Source organism: Cnephaeus nilssonii (assembly GCF_951640355.1).
Source record: "Cnephaeus nilssonii genome assembly, chromosome: 13".
Lineage (NCBI taxonomy): Eukaryota > Metazoa > Chordata > Mammalia > Chiroptera > Vespertilionidae > Cnephaeus > Cnephaeus nilssonii.
In genome coordinates, this window is record NC_137084.1 from 61,005,113 (window position 1) to 61,026,324 (window position 21,212).

Below are 21,212 nucleotides of genomic sequence, written 5' to 3' on the forward strand. Positions count from 1 at the left end.
AGAACCTGGAAGCCAACAAACATAAATTTAAATCACTTACATTTTTCTTTCTCTGATCAGATCTGACCGTGTTTACACAAAGGAGGCATAGATGATATGGCTCTAAACTGGCTTTTCAGGCTCTGATGTTCATTATGCACAGCCCAGAGACAGCTGAAGGGAACACAAATATTTTTAAAGGGTGAGCTTTCCTTCCCTGAAAGACCAGGCCAGGCCCCATTGGCTGCGCTTTCCACCATAAAGGCATGGTTTAGTAACTTTAAAATTCAGAATAAAAACACACCCAAACCCTATCTGTGTGGCTCCGTTGATTGACGTGTCATTCCATACAACGAAAGGTTGCAGTTCAATCTCAGGTCAGGGTGAGTAGGGGAGGCAACCGATGTTTCTTTCACATTGATGTCCCTCTCTCTCTTTCTCAAATCAATAAACATATCCTTGTGTGGGGATTTAAAAAAACACCTCAAAAGGTCTCTGAGTAGAAAGGGCTGGGGGCATGAGAGGAGGAGAAAGAAGAATGTCTGGAAGATGCTGAGTTTGGAGAAAGAATTTAATTCCTTTCTCTTAGCTTCTCTCTTGTGCCTGCTGCCCTTTTCCTTTTCGGGTCCAGCTGCCAACACAGGTCTCTGGCGCTGCTCCCTCTTTGTGTTCCTTCCTCCTCCTAGAATACACGTGGCCATGACCTTGGCCAGAGCTGAGGGAGCTGGATTTCTCTTTAAAGAGGCAGCTGCTTCCAAGGGTATCCGCGCTTCTTTCCAGATGAATATATCATCTTTCTCCAGTGGAATATATCATCTTTCGTAACTTTTTCATCCAAACATCACATCAGATCAAAGTAATTCTATTTTTTCCAGCAGCCTCTACCCTTGAGTACAGTACATACTTATGCACATATTATCCTCCTAGGGTTTTTTTTTCCCCATGCATTTCTGAACATCTGCATTTCAAGTATTTTTCCTATTTAGTTGTAAACTTCCAAATATGCCTGTGATTGCATCTGAAAGACCGCAACTAAATCAGACTAGTGCAGGTCTTCTAATTGGCCATGGTTTTATTACATAGTTCTACCAACTGATTTTAAACTGTGTTCCATTTACCTGACCTTCCCACAGTGCAGAACAAATCTAAATCTGCTTCCTTGGTCTCTTACGGGGTGCCTTGCACAGGGGGTATTTAATCATCGTTTACGGGCTCCTAGATCTGAGAGTCTACTACCCAGAGGCTGGTGAGCATCCCTTATCTATCTCTAGATGGGATGGAAGAAGAGGAACCTGGTTTGAATGGTGGGGGAAGATTTAGGTTAGATATAAGCAACAGCTTAAACCTTGTAAGTCTTGACAGAAGGAGATTGTGGAGTTTTCCTTGAAGGTCTTTGAAGAAGAAGGAAGAAACTAATCTTGACAGATAGCTTCAGCTGCTCTATTCAGGAGAGGGAAGGAGAAGCAAGCGTTGGCATTCAGCTCAGAGAATTAGCTCAGTCACGATGCCTCTATGTTGGTGTCCCTCGTTAGGGCACCATAATGCCAGGGTTCTTTTCCCAGCCTTACAAAGGGTTCAGCATTCTGGAGAAAGGGGCTGCGCGTAGATGGTTAAGAAGGAGTCCAAGGACGAAAGATAGTTTTGAAAGGCATTGGGGGTCAGAGGAGCTTCAGCTAAAGGGAACTGAAGACTCTCCTTGTCTCAGGACCCCATGCTTTTATTAAACACAATTTGTCCCAAGGCAAGGTGGAAATATACACTTCAAAGGGTAAGGTATCAAAGGGTACAGAAGCATAATCAGTTTGGGGAATAGCCTACAGCTGTTCAGGTGTTTGGCCAACAGGAGGCAATAAAATGCCCTGAGCTGTCTGGCAGCTAACAATCCTATTCAGGTTTGGGGGAAGTGCCGTTTAGCCATTTCCAACAGGTAAACTACATTTGACTCAACCCTGTTGAGCTCCCCAAGCTTCACCAACCTTTTGGTGAAACTCTTGTAATTATTACATGCTGGAATTGGTTCTTGGCACCTCTAGAAATGGAATCCATTTCCATACTTGGACAGGAAAATTGTTGTTCCTTTCCAAATAATAGCTTCAGTTTATTAAGTGTAGAGCACTTTTTCTCCATTTTATCCCAATCTTGTAATAATCCTCTAAGGTAGTTATTATCACCCCCATTTCATAGATGAGACATACTGGGTTAAATAACTTGCCCAAAGTCATACAACTGGTAGGTGGTGGAGCAGAGACTAAAACCCAGATATCCTACCAACTCAAAAGCTGTGCCCCTAATCATTACATGGTATGAAATCCTTTAGTGAGGGATCAGATGTCAGTGGGCATCCTTAGACCTGTAGAAAATGTTTGTCATTGAAATTTACAGCTTCCAAAATGGGAAAAACAACTTGAGCACTAACCTGAATTCACTACCTTACTTGACTTGGGTCACAGATTTCTACATAGTAGATTTTCACCAAATTTGTGTTGACTGATTCTGAAAATGAACTAATTGTCATTAGGATATGGAGGAAAGCCCAGTGCAAATCATTACTAAAGCAATACTTATTGAATGGTATCAGTATTTTAGCCTATAATCTGCCTTGTGCCAATGTGTAGACAGCACATTCCAAATATTTTGCTATAGTGTTTTCTAGTGAGTTTATGTTTCTTTAAAGGGGAGATTAAACAGCATCTAGTTTATGGCTTTTAGAAGATTATTGAATCTACTGGATGAATTAATGTAGTCACTTTGGATTATATTATTTTTAGACATATTTGCACTTCTAGGAAAAAAAGAAGGATCTCTTACCCTTTGAGACAGTATGGAGGGACCTGGAGAGTATTATGCAAAGCAAAATAAGCCCACCTGAGAAATACAAGTATCACATGACCTCACTCATACGTTGAATCTAATGAACAACATAAACTGATGAATAAAATAGATCCAGAGACATAGAAGCATAGAACACAGACTGTAGAATTTCAGAGGGAAGGCAGGGGAGGGTGGGAAGTGATCAACCAAAGAATTTGTATGCATATATGTATAACCCTTGGACAGAGACAATGTTGAAGGCCTGGGGCCAGGGGCGAGCTGGCTAGAAGGAGTCAATGGATAAAAAAGGGGGACATATGTAATGGGAGTTAATGGATAAAAAAGGGGGATATATGTAATACTTTCAACAATAAAGATTTAATCTATATTAATAAAAGGGTAATATGCTAATTAGACCGGGAGACCTTCTGGACATCCTTCCGGACAAAGCCATGGTGGTGGGGTAGAGGCAGAGGTGGTTAGGGGCGATCAGGCCAGGAGGGGAGGGCGGGTAGGGTGATCAGGCCAGCGGGGGGGGGCAGTTGAGGGTGATCAGGCTGGCAGGGGGGGTAGTTGGGGGCTAAAAGGTAGATCAGGCCCACAAAGGCGGGGCAGTTGAGGGCTAAAAGGCCGGTGGGGGGGGCCAGTTGGGAGTGAAAAGGCCCGTGGGGGGGGCAGTTAGGGGCAAGCAGGCCGGCAGGAAGAGTGGTTAGGGGCAATCAGGCAGGCAGGCAGGTGAGTGGTTAGGAGCCAGCAGCCCTGTGGGATCAGGCCTAAATCAGCAGTCAGACATCCCCCAAGGGGTCCCAGATTGGAGACGGTGCAGGCCAGGCTGAGGAGCACCCCCCCGCAAGAATTTTGTGCACCGGGCCACTAGTTTAAAAAATAAAATCAGAATCGGACAAAGTTGACTGAATGAAATCTATATCTTAACTATTATATATTCTTGATCTTTCTACATTTTATTATATTTCCATATTGGGTTTTCATCGACTTCTTAAGGATCAAATTAAATTATCTAATTAAGCAATGTAGAAGTTTAATTGCATAAGGAATAATGAAATGAATGAACTGGAATGAAAGATTAAACAAATAATAAAGACCTTTGGTCTGATTAATCAAACCATATAAAATGTCACCCAGATGACTGAAAAAAATAATTACCACATAAATATTTTAAAAATACTTTGTGCTAAAAAGAGAATGAGCTAATAATCATCTTGCTTTTGAAAATATTAACAGTGGCCCTGGAAGGGATTTGGAGCATTAAAAGGAATTTCCCCGTGGGAGGCTTGAAGCCAGGACCGCCCAGCAGAAACACCTTACTGCCACAAGCCAAGTACTATTCAAGGCACGGAGGGCTGAGAAGTAAGACCCCAATACCCCGACTTCCTCCAAAGCCCTGCGGGCACAGAACAGGTTACACACCAGTGGTGTATGCTTTAATCAATGTTCTCAATCAAAATTTAATCTTTTTTTTTTTTTTTTTGCCTTGCTTCTCTCTGGTTACTTTTAGGTTAGCCACATTACCTCATTGTGGAATTTAAACAGTAACAGTGCAGCTCACCAATGACCCCATGTATGCAAAGGGAGTTCATGCTCTGAGTTGCACTTCTCTTTCCCTTGCTTTGTATAGCCACGTAAGAAACTGTAGCGCACAGTCAGCCTCAGTGGGGAGGAATCTTGCTTCCAGCTGGATGACCTTTGTTTACCAGTGGAAGTGGGGAGAGGGAGGTGAGCAAAGTAAGGGAGAATAAGGCAACCGCTTTGCTTGGCTCCCTTGGTTTCACCCTATTTTACGTAAGAGGCCACCAGGCTGGGTGCAGTGCACTGCTCCTCACAGACAACGTTTGGGACAAAATATTCCTCATTCTTCACGGTCACAGCCAGTGTCTGCCAGGAACATTTGTGGCAGGATGTGGAGAAGGCAGGGGTCTTGACCTGGAAGCACAGGCAGTGTCCAGATAGTCTAGGGACATGAAACTGGGTATACAAATCCTAAAAATATCTCTACAATTAGGAGGTTACCCCAGAGTGAGAAGAGAGAAGTGGGTAAGTGCCAAGCTTAGAATTACTCAAGTAAGATTCATAATAGAAAATGCTATGTAGCACTTATGATTCTAGATTCTTCACATATATTAATCTTTTTCATCTTTACAACAACCACATGACACAGATACAATTCATTTCACAGATGAGAAATTGAGGCACAGAAAGGTTGAATAATTTACTAGAATCACTCAGGTGGTAAGTGGAAGTGCTGAGATTCAAACCCAGGCAGCTAGTCTTCCGTGGCTTTTAACCACTAGGCACTATTGCCTCTTTGAGACAAACAATGACCAAGTCTGGGTGTCTGTTGGACCTGGAATACAGTGAGAGGTCAGCAAAAGTGGGGCAAAGGAGAAGGGTCCCCAGGGAGACAGCCCCTGGAATATGAAATCAGTAGAAAGAAAATAATGCCACTAAGACACAAGTTAATAAAATCAAATAAACAGAAACCCTTGTTGCTATAGGAGATTCATGTAGCAAAAAGGAGCCAGTATGGAGACCTGGGTTTATTAAGTAGGAATAGCCACCATTTACCATGTGCCAGGCATGGCAGTGTCTTATATAGTTCTGTAATCCACATGATCCCATGAGATGAGATGTTTAATCTCCGTTTTCCAGGTGAGAACTGAGGCATAGAGACATTGCATTACCCAAGATCCCATGTCTAGGAGGTACCGAGGTCAGAACTACAAACTTTGTGTCCACCCAACTTCTGAGACTATACTCTGAGTCACTGGGCCATCATGGCAGAGAATCCAGTCACTGGAAAACAAGGGTGGAACCAGTCGTGGTGATTAGACAGGCACAATGCCAGGGCTACGGGATTGCGGGGTTAGAAGTTGGGAGGCAACTACACTCAAAATCTACAAAGATATCTGTGTCATGAAGCAATGGTTGATTCAACCTAAGTCTGGGCCACGTGCCCATTGGGGGCTGTTGATTTCAACTTTCTACCCAATTTGTCAGGTCCCACTTACAGTGGGTAAATCCATCATTCCAAGCAAACTTGTAAAGCAATTTATTTTCAAGGTGAATAATTTTCTAAATGCCATGTTATAAGACTGGTTTGAAGAACAAAATTACCTTCATTTGAAGACATAAAATAGATTACCCAATTCCTCAATTGGGGACATATGATTTAAAAATGTGTTTCATTTTGACCATAATTGCATTACTTCCATACAATGTAGAAGAGACTTGTTCATGGCTCCTGCTCATTGTTACTCTCCCAGACTGCCTTCCTAGCAGGCCTCAGCCCCCTATCTCCAGCCCATGTCAAGCCCTTATAGTGATCATGTTACCATATGTAACTGTTGCTGTTATCTATCTTAGCTTCACATCAGTAAGTTGCCAGCTGCATTTTGCTGTAAGAACTGCCACTATCTGTATACAAATCACAACTGATCAGTCAATATGAATCAGACCAATAACTAAGAATTAAACATTTCTCATTCTCAATGAAAAAAGGTAGATAGTTACAAGGCCCAGAAATAACATGGATGAACAAAATCTACAGGTAACTTTCAAAATTTGATCAGTAGTAATTCATACACTATCAGAAGCCCATGAAGGCAGGAACTGTGTCTCTTTGACTCACCATTGTGTATCTAGAACTTAGCACTGGGCCTGGCAGGCTAAGTGCTCAATCACATTTTGTCACGAGAATGACCAATGTACGATGAACCGGCACGAGTGTGATGAATGCATACTATATGTTCAGAATGTTCTTGCTGCTAACTCACATCTCCCCCTCCACATAAGTATAGGGTTTTCCACCTCCTGAGACTGCTAAATTAAACAGAACGCAGATAACAGAGGGAAAAGCGAGGGAACCTATTGACTTTAGTGTGTGAATCATGAAAAGTTTTGCGTATCTTACAAACACCTTGGAACTAATGCTTTCAAAGAGAGGTTTTCCATGGGTTACAATATTTCCAGGAACGTCTATAAAATGTACTCACTTAGATAGTCCAATCAGTCCTCACTTATCATCTTATTTTTTTTTTATTCACTTGGGCTTCTTTTCTCTTTCTCATGAACAACACAATCATTGCAGCTATGACTTTTCCAATATTTCACGCACATTATTTAAAATTTAAATTTAGAATTATGATCATCCACTTGTAGCTCTAAAACACATTTCTGTTAGAGACTGCAAACAGAAGTTTCACTTTCATCATCCTCACAAGTTTCATTTATTTTCTTTGATCAGTTGCCTTCTCAGTCTGTGGCGTGTGCAAACAAGTTGTCTTGCCCTGACTGGTTTGGCTCAGTGGATAGAGCATCGGCCTGCAGACTGAAGGGTCCCAGGTTCGATTCCGGTCAAGGGCATGTACCTTGGTTGTGGGCACATCCCCAATAGGGGGTGTACAGGAGGCAGCTGATCGATGTTTCTCTCTCATCGATGTTTCTAACTCTATCCCTCTCCCTTCCTCTCTGTAAAAAATCAATAAAATATATATATTAAAAAAAAGAAGTTGTCTAGCCCAGTGCTTCTCAAGCTTCAATGTGCCTACAGATCACATGGGTCTCTTATTAGAATTCAGATTCGGATGCAGTAGGTCTGGCCAGGGGTCTGACATTCTGTGCTTCTAACGAGCTCCCGTGGGAGGAGGAGTGGTTTCTCGATTACTTGGGTCATGTGGTTGTGGCTTTTACATTCTGCTCTACGGAATGAAGTACATTTGGGAACAAATCAAATTTAGATTAAAGTGGGGTTGGGGTTAATTAAAGGGCATTTCCCCAGAGTGAAAACGTACTTACTTATTCACATTTTTCTTTACTTTAGGATAAGAAGAATACATTTTTCCATTGAGAAGAAACCTCTTTCTTCTAATGTCTGAAAAACAGAGAGGAAATCCCAAGCTTGTTTCACAGTTTAAGATGTGTAAAAAAAATGTCTATAAATTCTATTATTGGTATTAATTCCTATCTATAAATTAAGCCAAAGTTATCATAGCCAATTGGTAAAGCTTATTAAGCACCTGAAAATAATGAAGGAAAATATACTTATTTTAGTTGTTACAGTTGGGATACATTGGGCTTCTAATTCAGATTATTTTATGAAATATATAAAGCATGATAAAACAAAGGCATATTTATTGTCTTCACTTCAAGTAAACATTATAAACCTAAATCTTTCACTAGGGTATCATTATGTTCATCTATTAAAAACAAACAAACAAAACAAAACATCCAACCAGCTATACCTATACAGGTTAGTAAATGAATAACACAGATGAAAAGTCTCTGGCTCAGAAACAGTCGTTTTAGTGATACCCTTGGTAGAGCCCTTTGTTTTTCTAGAATTTGTCCACTAAATAGTAAGCAGCCAGGAAGTTTATGGAGAGATAAAAAATATATATATTTTACTAATACTACTGGGTTAAAAAGAGGTTAAAAGAAGGGGAAAGATCCAATCTTCCTCCCCTACCCCACCCCCAGTTGTCAAAAATAATATATATGTAGTTTTAAAAAATTTGAAAAATAAAGGAAAAAAATCTGTAATTCACTTCCCAGAAACAGCCATTGATAGCATGTTGATACATTTTAACATTTTAATTCTTTTTTTCCTATGAATATGTTTTAGTTTACATGTTTGAAATCACATTGTATACTATTTATATTTATTATCCCTTTTAAATTTTTATTTATTCATTTTAGAGAAAGAAAGGAAAGGCGGGGGGAGAGAGGAAGAGGAAACATCCATTCGTTCTTCCACCCATCCATGCATTCACTGGTTGACTCTTTATGTGACCTGACCAGGACTGAACCTGCAACCTTGGCATACAGGGACTGCACTCTAACCAACTGAGCTACCCGGCCAGGGCTATTATCCCTTTTAACATAACATCATATAATTTCCCATTCATTAAAATTTAACTCTAAATAATTATATTAAAATCTTTATATGTTTGTACTAAATTTTGCACTTACTAATCTATTTTTTTGACATTTGGGTTTTTTGGATTTTTTATTTTATATGTAACTGTTGTGATTTAATTACCACCACCACCTCCCAAAAAAGGTTTTTCCCCCCTAGTATTCTGATTACAACACCCCTTTCATTCTCCTTCCTCTCTAGGCTAAGATCACCTTTTAAAACTTCCTCCAGTTTACAGTTCTCAAGTCTATTTCTCAGTTTTAATGTAATAAATCAAGTCAGGTAAACAAAGATTGTTGACTGGTTATGTCCCTTCCCTACTTAAAAATATTTACACTGTGACACAGTCAATAAGCTCTTGAGTCAAGGTCCAAACTTCTCCAGATTTAAATATAAAAATTTCCATTTAGCTAATACACACTAGCAGAGATCCTACGTGTAAGCCAATTCCAGCCACCACCATGTTTATGGAACTCTCGCATCACTGGCTACTTCAATAACAGTGTTTGGGGCCAGTGGCTAAAATTGGAGAGATTGCACCTTAAGTTAGTCAAGAAATATAACATCAAAAATGACCTGGAGTTGGGGTAAAGCATTACTAATCTAAAGATCTTAATCTTCTAAAACTTCTTACCCTCAACCTTTTTGCATGTATGTTAGGATGACATAGAAAAAGTGCAGTGGTTGGAGAATATTATCCACCCATTAGAAATGATGTCCTGTTTGCACTTGAGCTCCCAGTGTGACTTTACAAACTTGCTGAGGGATTTCCTTCCTCTCTTCCACTTTACTACTGCCCAATAATCAAGCTCCTGCCCCCTTCCCCCAACCCCCATCCCAGCTCCCTTCCCAAGCCCCATTCATTCTTAGACTCTCTGCTTGGACTGGGTGCTCCACTGAGGACTGATTTCTGTTTCCTTGCTAGGGTATCCATCCCTTTTCCACTTGGGGGCCCTGGTTAAATTCTGTTCTTCATTGTCCCATAGCACATCTTCCTAACTAGATTCATGTACAGGGTTATCCATGCCAGGATTATTTCTAGTAATAAATAACTGAAACCATCTAAACACCAAATGTAGAGGATGGTTCTAAAAATTACAATATCTGATGGATCTTTTTTGAGTTTTTAATTTAGTAAGCATTTAAAAAAATAAAAATTCGCCGAAACCAGTTTAGCTCAGTGGATAGAGCGTCGGCCTGTGAACTCAAGGGTCCCAGGTTCGATTCCGGTCAAGGGCATGTACCTTGGTTGCGGGCACATCCCCAGTAGGGGGTGTGCAAGAGGCAGCTGATCGATGTTTCTCTCTCATCGATGTTTCTAACTCTCTATCCCTCTCTCTTCCTCTCTGTAAAAAATCAATAAAATATATTAAAATAAATAAATAAATAAATAAAAATAAATAAATAAATAAAAATTCTTTGAAAACCAGGATTACAAGGACACTTCTTGAAAGTGACAAAAATCTATAGTAATCTTAAACCAACAGCCATTTTCACACTTGATGATATACGATAGAAGCATTCCTTCTGAGTTCAGGAATGAAACAAAAATGCTGCTTTTTTTTTCTTCTAAAGGTGTTTGCAACTTGCTCACTTTCATTCTTCATGTTATATGCTCCAGGCCCCAGTAATCCTTGAATGTCCTCAGTGTGTGCCAGAGACAGTTGCTATAGCATGCTGGGTAACTTAGTGTCATAGGGCTTGCACCCACTTCTTCATTTGACCAACTAGTCATGGCAGAAGTATCTGTGAGCCACACAGATAAAAGGATTGGAAGTAGAAAGTAAAAAGCCTAAATGATTGGGAAGACTATTTAGCTGCATAAAAGGGGACACAATTTTTCTGAAGAGGCAACTTTTTAGTCTTTTGAAGAAATCTACCCCTTGGTTTATCTTATAAACATATCCTTTATCTTACAACTAAAATATTTACAGAGATAGACATTGTACAATGGAGAGGTTTGTAAAAAAAAAATACTATTATATTACACATATTTCATAACCTGCATTTTTTCACTTAGTCATACATTATGACCATTTCCTATGTAATATATGTTTGTCTAAATCAGTGGTTCTCAACCTTTCTAATGCCGCGACCCTTTAATACAGTTCCTCATGATATGGTGACCCCCAACCATAAAATTATTTTCGTTGCTACTTCGTAACTGTAATTTTGCTACAGTTAATGAATCGTAACGTATATATCTGTGTTTTCTGATGGTCTTAGGCTCTACAGCAGTGGTTCTCAACCTGTGGGTCGCAACCTGTGAGAACCTATATAAGGTATCTAAAATAAAATAAAAAACTCATAGGAGCAAAGAATAGGATGGTGGTTGCCAGGGATGGGATAAGGCATAACAGGGGAGTTACTGATCAACAGTTACGCACAAGATGAGTACACTCTAGAGATCGGCTGTACAACATTGTGCCTACAGGTAACAATACTGTATCACACACCTTAAAATCTGTTAAGAGGTTAAATCTTATGTTAAGTGTTCTTACTACACCAAAATAAAATAAAAAAATAAGTAAGGGACTAAAATAGATACTAAAACTGTGTGCATGAGCAGGGCTGTTGACTGGTGGTTTTCCTTATATAGGGTATGGTCCAGGGTGTGCCTATTTTTAGAGAGAATTCCAACCAGAGGCAACTACAGATTTTTGTACGTGTGTGACATGGTGAAACCATGATAAAGTCATGTTTTCAATATGCATTTAAAGGCATGGGACAAAGCTTATATTAAAGGAGGAAGGTCGAATACAAATCATACTATAATATGCTGTTTATTCATCAAATTACCAAAATTTATTTCTTACCATGTCTCAGTTACTTTCAGTCTTTATATTCTTACCTTTCAGATGCCTTTTTGATGGTAAATGGAAAGGACATATGTTAAGTAACCAATCCTTATTTTTTCTGGTGTCTATACAATAGATGATGCCACTTAGAATGGTAGTAAATTTTGCCCCCTCCCACCTATTTTTTTTTTTCTAAAGCTGCCACCAGTAAGTCACTATAATTACAACCAAAAGAATTCTTACTAATACAACCAACTGCCTTTAGTTTTATCTGACTTAATTATAGTGCTTGCTTGGAGCACATGTGTGGGCTAAATGGCTTCCTTCTGGTTTATAATTCCACATCTCTATAACTAAAAGGGAGACAGTGGAAACTGGCGGGGAGAGACTCATATCTACCCCTCCCCCGCAAAGGAAACTTCATCCCTTTAACTTGAAAAATTTCATTGGCAATCTGACAAACCTTGCCTACCTAACTGTAAATGGACAAGAGAAAGGTATAAAGGTAGAGGCCTGAAAGAGCTTTCTACTCTGACAGTGACACTTGATCAATGCAGAAGTGACAAAGGACAGAGTGACAAGGCAATCAAGGAAATGGTGCTTCAGGCCTGGCCAGTGTGGCTCAGTGGTTGAGTGTCAGCCTATGAACCAGAAGGTCAGGGTTTGAATCCTGGTCGGGGCACATGCCTGGGTTGCAGGCTTGATCCCCAGTGTAGGAGTGCAGGAGGCAGCCAATCAATGACTCTCTCTCATCATTGATGTTTTTCTCGCTCTCCCTCTCCATTCCTCTCTGAAATCAATAAAAAAAATATATATATATATATATTTTTTTTTTAAAAAGGAAAATGGTGCTTCGAGAAACTGTATGCTGGCCTAACACATCACAGCGTCTCATGTCAGTCTTTGTATTCTTCAGGTCTGGAATTGCTCTAAAGCTATAATTCAAATGGGTGGGCTGAGTGTGGTAGTTAGCTATCCCACAATGGCAGAAATGTCAGTCTATTTGTTCAGCTGTCCCTCATGTGCTTGGCACATGATCAGCATTCAATAAATGTTATTGCTTGAAGTTATACTTCTGTGGGTTTATAAGCTCAAACAAGGTCTGACTCTAATGTAGTCCTGCAAATGTCACTGCAGGACAATTCTCAGTCTACAGTATATCAAAGTAAAGGGGGGAAAAACGAAAGTATTTTATTTTTCAAAGGAACGCAGCCAGCCCTGGGGTCATCCTATCAAACTCTAACAACAATTCTCATCACTCTTTCTTACCCTGTGGACTGGGACATGTGCCCAGGGGAGCTTCAAGGGAGCCGAAGGGCCACGAGAGCTGTTCGGTGGTGGGAGTGAGGAGCGGTGTGCTCTGTGAGTGTGGTCAGACAGTGTCTCCCTCTGTCATTCACATCGAATGTCTCTGATTTAAAGAGTTGCTGCCATTTCCCTGCTGTCTTGGATGACCCAGGGAATTTAGTCTTTGAACAGGAGCTCACTTAAGAAAGAAATCTCTTTATGCAAAGCACAGAGGCATTGCCAGGACAGCAGCTGCTCCTGCGATGCAGTTAGACGAGCAGTGTTTATTCACTCAGCCGTCCTTCCCTTTCTCTCCAAGACCTTATGTTTGTTGAGTTGCCATCAACATCACCAAGGGTAAATACAGACCAAAGGTTCTTTGTGGAGCTGTTGGAAAAGATCCTGTTATAACCAGCATTTTCAATGTGATTTCACCTTCATGCATCATGTAAGATTTCTGGGCTGTGGTGTATTCAGCTACAATAAGCTTAACCTAGAATGATAAATTTGGCTGTCCTACTTCTTCAGAATTTTTTTTTCTTGCTATATGAGCAACATGCATTTCCACAGTTTTCCAAAATCATTTATAGGTCATTAATTTTGTTTACTTTAATCCAACAACTATTTCCTAGTATTTCAATTCCCTCAGACCCCTCTTAAGGGAAGAGTCACAGGAATGAGTGTGATGGAACTCGGTCCCCACTGTTGTGGTCTGATTGGTTGTTTGGGGGAATTTGCTAGTGAGGGCAGAATTACCTGACTTCTGGGGAAAATGCATTTTCCCTCCATTTTCTTTTGTGAGTTGTGGCCTGGTTCTGTGTGAAAAGTGGGTCAGGACAGGGGGAAGGGAGAGTAGTCAAGATCCTTCCTCCATCTTCAGAGAGTTAGGCTGCCTCCTTGAGTGAGGGTCTGGTTGCCTGGAGCGTGGCCACACGTAAGTACTGATACAGGGCGGGTGCCATCGTAGGCTCAGAGCCAATAAGTTGAAGTTCCTGACCGGGCAGGATTTGTGCTCACTTGACTGAGGACCCAAGTAGCTTTGGGGTGGGGGTAAGAGGATAGTACTGGTGAACCTGAAGAGGATTTGGAAAGGCCACTTTTACCTTACGCTCAGACCACACGTATTGCACTGTGTGATATTAACATGTTCATTTCACTGTCAAAATAATTTTCTTAAAAAAAATAAAAGATAGCCCTGACTGGTTTGGCTCAGTGGATAGAGCATTGGCCTGTGGACTGGGGGGTCCCGGGTTCGATTCCGGTCGGGGGCATGTGCCTTGGTTGCGGGCACATCTCCAGTGGGGGGTGCGCAGGAGGCAGCTGATCGATGTCTCTCTCTCATTGATGTTTCTGGCTCTCTGTCCCTCTCCCTTCCTCTCTGTAAAGAATCAATAAAATATATTAAAAAAATAAATAAAAGATAATTTTCTTTTGTGTGACTCATGATTTCTATAATTTTTACATGTGACTGAAAATCTGTATTTTAGAGTATTTTAACAAGAATTCAGAGGTAAACCCTCTAATATTTAAAATATCATACAAACATATCTGACTTTAGTCAAAATTTCATTACATACATTTTTCTGAACATCCAAAATTCTTGCATTACCTGTTCAGTCAAGTAATTGTACAGGAAAAACTTGAATGTACAAAAGACTAAAACCCTACAGTAAATATAGTACATTCTCATATTAACTATTCATAACAATGTCTTTTACGGTCAGTATGTTCTTTGCACTTAGATAAACAAGGATTTTTCTATCAAGGATTTAACAGGGCAATAACAATTGTGTTGTTGAACTTACACAATTCTTGATCATTTTTAACAATCATTTTCATACTCATCTGCCAAAGGAAACAATTTCCACCTCTTGGCATATGGATTAACCTTCCTGACCAGACCTGCTCACTGGTTGTTCCCCATTTCCCAGGAAGTACATCATACTGGGAGGGACTCTGAATTGCTCTTTTCTTTCTTCAAGAAAAAAAAAAAATCAAAGTATACTTTTCAGGTCAATATTAAGTCACAGAAATCTCAGGTCCAATAAAAATTAGCAATCATCTGAGGGTAGCCTCTTGGAGCCCAGGCTGACAGAGCTGGGTGCTGCGGGGAAGACCCTAAGCACTTGGAGTGTGTCCAGGGGCTTCCTTAGGGAACACCAAATGTCTCTGGTGAGGAGCACCAGGACAGGCTTAAAACGAACCACTCCCCTGGGGAGGAACAAAGAACGCGTTAGACTGTTAGGAACCACAGTTGGCCTGGTTCTTGCCCCCAGAGAATCGTGTCCTATATTGCATTTTGGAACTGAATAGGTCATTCTTGGGCACGTTGTGAGTGATTACTCACTCAGCTTGAAAAAATGAGCCTTGATGTCTGAAGCTCTCCTCTCTGCTGCTTTATCAATCCTCAGGTTCCAAAAGCCCTCCTTTATACCTGACCTCATTGTCCTCATGTTGCCACTGAAAGCTAGTTTTTCTGTGTAACATTTTGTGGAAGCGAAGAGGCCTTTTCAGTACACACAGAATTGTGTGTTGATTGTTACCAAGTTAAAAAGAATCATAGAACGTTTACAGTTCTAAGGTGATTTAGAGTTCATCTATAATAATAAAAGCATACTATGCTAATTAGACTGGACAGCCGAATGACCTTCTGGACGAAGCCGGGGCTGCGGGCCGAGGGCAGCTGCCATGGCTGCGAGAGCTGAGCCCCTTGCACGAATTTCGTGCATCGGGCCTCTAGTTTAGAATAATAATTTACACAGGCTATGTTGTTTTTGCACACCCACCTCTTCTTCAGGTAACAGTATACTTTCCTTTGGAGAACTACCCTCCCCCCCCCATTGTTAGGCCTTGAGGTTTAAATGGAGCTGATTCCACTCTGTAGCTCCAAAAGAGGGTCTACAGCGATGTCCCTTGATTGCAGTGATTGCTTCAAGAATGAGCTCTTGATCCAGGTTGGGTCAGTGAGAGTATGTGATGCCTGAGTATGTGATGCCCATCACGAGGGTTCTGATTAGTACACGTGTAGCATTTTACACTGAAAGCTTAAGGGGCTTATTAAGGTCACAGCAAGTCATTCACATAGCCAGTTTCTCCTGATACCTACCCACATTCTAGTGGGAGCACAGATACCAAAAGGTAATTTCAGTAAGACATTAAGAGCACTCATAAATTCAGTAAGTATTCATGGAGGTGCTGAATACTACGGGATGCCTAGATCTGTGCACGGGATGGAGTTATGATCGAAACAGAAAGATGCATATGTGGGAGCACACAGGAGGGGCATGTAGCCTACCTTGGATATGGATATGTGCATATGGGCATCCAGAAAGGCTTACTGGAGGAAGGGATTCCTAATGCCCTATTCTCCTTTAATTTTCTTTCTTATTCTCACAACTAGTATCTTAGTTCAGGCAGCTTTTTGTTTCACATCTACAGAGTGGCCAGATTATTATGATCTCTGAACGCATAATAATCTGGCCACTCAGTGTGTGTGTGTGTGTGTGTGTGTGTGTGTGTGTGTGTGTATATATATATATATATATATATATATATATATATATATATATATATATAAAGGCCTGGTGCATGAATTCGTGCATGGGTGGGGTCCGGCAAGCCTGGCCAGGGGGAGAGGACATTGGCGGTTGGCCGGCCTGCCTGCTGGTTGAACTCTTGGTTGAGGGGACAATTTGCTTATTAGCCTTTTATTATATAGGATATACACAGAGTGGCCAGGTTATTATACATTCAGAGATCATAATAATCTGGCCACTCAGTGTATATAACAGCAACTGCATTTATTTCTACTCTTATTCTGGTTCCCTAATACCCAATCCATCCTTTACTAACAACAAAATGGTTGTTCTTAAAAACATTTTACTAAAGTATAATATATATATATATATTATACTATGTAACTACATAGCTTGATGAATTTCCCCAAGCAAACACACCCATTAACCAGTGCCTATATCAATAAACATGGTCAGCACACCAGAAGCCCACCTCCTGTCCCCTTCCATATATCACCTCCCTTCACAAATAAGCCTTTAAAAATACTGATCTCTGCCTTGCTCCCTGGCTTTGTTAAAATCTTTCAATGTCTTTCCACAGCATAAAACTCCATCTCCTTGGCCAAACAGAACCCTAGTAATTCCTAACCTACTGTCCTAGTCCTCACTGCCTGGCCTTTGCATATGCTGCTCCCTTTAAGATGAACACCCCCATTTCAATCTTTCCTAATTATTCCTGGAGCCATCTTCTCAAAGCCTTCCATGATTCCTTCCTTCTCCCTGGTCCGTTTCTCTTATAGATTCTTGAAGGTAGAAGTAGTGTTTTTCATCCCCGTTTCCCAGTTGGTTAAATGAATAAATAAGAACACCTAGCATTATGACTTTCCCATAACACCTTTCCTCCCTAATCCTCCTCCTCTCCATTCATTTCAAATAAGAACAAACCATTGCCCTGTGAATAAATCAACGTGTATGATCTTCAGTCAGTACAGTCACGCGCCCCTTGCATGATTTTGTCCTTGTGCGAACATCTTAAGAGAAAGTACATCTTGTGTACTTACACAAGCCAAGCCAGTATACTCTATTGTTCTAGGCTATAAGCCAGTACAGCATGTTTCTGTACAAAACAACATGAGATTAAATCAAACTCAAGAGAAATGACACACTCAGGAGACAAGGTAAAGATGAGATTGGTGAGGCTGCTGCCCATGTAACACTGCACACTATTTACAACAAACATTTTTAAAAAATTAATAGAAAGAGTACACTCTGAAATAAAAAGTATCAAAAGGAAAATACATACACTAGTAACGTAATCATTTATTATCATTATCAAGTATTATATACTGCTCATGATTGCATGTGCTATCCTATATAATAAAACCCTAATATCCAAATATACAGAATGGTGGAACGACCAGTTGCTATGACGTGCACTGACCACCAGGGGGCAGATGTTCAATGCAGGAGCTGTCCCCTGGTGGTCAGTGCACTCCCACAGGGGGAGAGCTGCTCAGCTAGAAGCCGGGCTCACGGCTGGAGAGCACAGCAGTGGCGGCAGGAGCCTCTCCTGCCTCCACTATAGGCGGGCGGTAAGGAGCGAGGGGTCCTGGACTGCGAGAGCCCTGGACTGCGAGAGGGATGTCTGACTGATGGCTTAGACCTGGCAGGTGGACATCCCCCTGAGGGGTCCGGACTGTGAGAGGGCGCAGGCCAGGCTGAGGGACCACCTCCCCTCCCGAGTGCACAAATTTCGTGCACTGTGCCTCTAGTACTTTTATATAACTGGTGGTACAGTAGGTTTGTTTACACCAGTATCACCACAAAGGTAATGCATTGTGCTATATGACCTTTTGATAGCTACAATGTCACTAAGCAATAGGAATTTTTCAGCTGTTATAACCTTATAGGACCACGGCCATACTAGTATAATCTGTCATTGACTGAAATGTCCTTATATGGTGCATGGCTAGTTTGTAGAAAAGTCATGACTGGTTTCCACTGACCCAGCCATATCTTCCTGCTAGGTATCTCCCCCCCCCCCCACCCCCACACACCAAGATAAGACTAAAGTAGGGGCAATTTGTGGTCTTGCACCCAACCAAGGTAAATGAACACAATGGAAATTGATATTCATGAGATCTGAGCCATTCTGCTGGTTTAACTGGAATATCTGGAGAACTTAAGGGAAAACATGGAGTAGGGGGAGGAAGCAAGCAAGTAGGTTACCATTACCAAATGCCTACCTACCATGCACCGGACACAAATCTATCTATGATGTCTTCCTTAACTAAAGTAGGGAAGGAAGGTGCATAAATGTATAGATTAATGAATTGCATAAAAAGAAAAGCCAATATGTCCTTTCCTTCATTTGGTTGAAAAAGGTTATTTATGCATTTATAGCTTTTTTCTTTTTAATTAAAAATAACAGTAGAGAATCACTGAAGTTCCTGGTTTCAATGACAATTTGCTTTTAAATAGCTTGAAAATGATTCTATGAAATAAAAAATATATAGAAACATTAGGAAAGGGGTGTTAGTGTGTAGAAGAAAGTGTTACTAGGTTGATGGGTATACTAGTAGTCAGAGCACTTCACACCAGCTCCCAAACGGTTACTGCAGGCCAGCAGGCAGGGCCACCTGAAACCATTTCTTAAAGAAGCATTTACAATCTGGAGTTGTTGTTTTAGATTTTTAGAGAGAGAGGAAGAGAGAGGAGGAGAGAGAAACATTAGCGTGAGAATGAAACATGGATCAGCTGCCTCCTGCACATCCCGCACCAAAGATTGAGCCCACAACTCTGGCATGTGCTCTGACTGGGAATCGAACCTGAAACCCTTTGGTGCATGGGAGGATGCCCAGCCCACTGAGCCACACTGGCCAAGGCTTGACTTGATTTTTATTATTTTATTTTATTTTATTTTTTTAGAAAGTAGTGAGGAATTTTATTGTCAAAACAAGTAAGAGGTACGAGCTTAACAGAAGACACAATAAATTAATTGTTCTCATCCTTTGAGATGCCAGGGCCTCTCTGTGGAAGGTTCAGCCCAGCTCCCTATGCAGACATGACCCCTCCAAAGCAAGCACAGCAGGGGTCGGAGACAGCGCTCAGGACAAGGACGGAGCACGCCCGTGGTGAGGAGAATGAACAGGTGCTTTCCCTGGTTCCTGTCCCCGTAAGCTCTGTGCTTACACAGGCCTGAGGCTCGCTGGGGGCAATGGTTGCCTATAGAACCTTTTTTCATCCTTCCATGTGGCTCTTAGAAAAAGTTGCAGGTCCTGGTGACACCTATTTCACGTGAATGTCTGGACTAGAATCTATCATCTAGTTACCACAATCTTTATTTTTAAAAACTTGAGCATCCATTAATCTATACCAAAGCAGCAGGCTGAATTTTCTCCCTTAGAAACTTTCCCACCAAATTGGAGTCAACTTCATCTCACTTTAAAGTGCAGCAGAGGATATGCAAGACTTGTGTTTGTTGACAGGTGAAGAGAAGCCCTGCCCAGCCGGGAGGCATCCCAGTAAGAACTGGCTCTGCCCGAAAGCTATAGCGAGGGCTCCGTCTCCACGCAGGAGAAGGGTCCCTGCCAGGTCTGGCTTTTCTTCGTGCCCAGATCCCAAACGGATCGTAGGTCCCCACGCCAACAAGGATGGAGCACACAGCTCCAGCCGTCAAGAGGGCAGAGACTAGTCAGTGAGCACCCCTACTCCCCGACTTACCCATGCCCTCGCTGACCCTGGTCTTTAAAGGAATCAAGAAGTCTTGGTTTGGGAACAACATAAGCATTATCTACCTCGTAAGCAATGATCGAGTTCTTGTCTAGGCTAAATAATGCAAAAATAGGTGCTCAGGCCTCCATACATCACCACTGAGAGTATTTAGTCTAACTTTAAATTAAAGCAATGCACAATGGCTTCTTCCACACAACGACAGGCTTTGCACTCACGTTTCTCAAAAACCAATTATGTCTCCAGTTCTAGCCTCAGGTTAAGGTTTAAAAAAAACAAACCAAGCCATTCCTATGTCAGAGCCAGGGTAATAAGGAAGTGGGTGCAAGACACTCTCTTCAGTGATTGGAAGAGAAAGCTCTAGAAGCTGGTGGGTGTGAGCACATTCAAGTCCCGGGGGGTTGAGATTATGGGTCCGAGGTGGTTGTTTTTCCCCTCCCATCAGTGGGAGGTCCATCTTGGGCGGCTTGAAGGCTGCTGGGTCTTCGGCCATTCGAGTGGCCTGCATGAGCATCACTTCCATTGGCGAAGGCTTCTGGGCTCCCCTGTAGGGCTGCGTGGCAAAGCCTCCCGAATCAGACTTCTGGAGGGGTCTTGGCCCAAAGAGGCTCCATTTATCTGCCGAGTTGCTGTCTTTACCCCCGCGTCCGGAATCCATGGTGCTAAAACGTGGGCCAGGTAAGGCTGTGGACGAGCCAGAAGAGAACCAGCCTCTCGGCTTCTGCTTAGGGCAGTGATGGGCAACCTTTTGAGCGTGGTGTGTCAAACTTCGCCAAAAAACTGAGCATAACTCGGGTAGTGTGTCGCTTTGAGGAAAAAAAACATTATTTCGCGACATTTGTAGTTTAAATAACATAAATGTATAATTGTTATATATAATTGTATTTAATAAACCTCAGCGGCCGCGTGTCATCAGAAATGGCTACGCGTGTCAGTGCTGACACGCGTGTCATAGGTTCGCCATCACTGGCTTAGGGGGAGAGTCGGGGGGTGCTGCTGGGGGTGGACTGGGCGGAGGCCGGCTGCTTCTCCTCCCTCGTTCTCTCTCCACTCTGTAGTTTTAGTTTCAGGCCCTTCTGATGGTTTCAAAGCCATTGAAAGACTGGATCCGGGCACGTTTTCTATGTAGATTTCAGAGCTGAGTCCCTGCCACCGGAG

At 41.7% G+C, this 21,212-nt stretch overlaps 1 protein-coding gene and 1 pseudogene across 2 annotated transcripts in view; one reads left to right on the forward strand and one right to left on the reverse strand.

Annotated features, from left to right (window-relative positions):
- PIWIL4 (piwi like RNA-mediated gene silencing 4) overlaps window positions 1-21,212 on the forward strand; it is a gene marked incomplete at its 5' end in the record, with an annotated part of 110,300 nt that overhangs the window by 15,281 nt on the left and 73,807 nt on the right. The window lies entirely within an intron of this gene.
- LOC307108801 (putative monooxygenase p33MONOX) lies at window positions 20,415-20,716 on the reverse strand (annotated as a pseudogene). Its single transcript has one exon. The product of its transcript is annotated as a putative monooxygenase p33MONOX (transcript).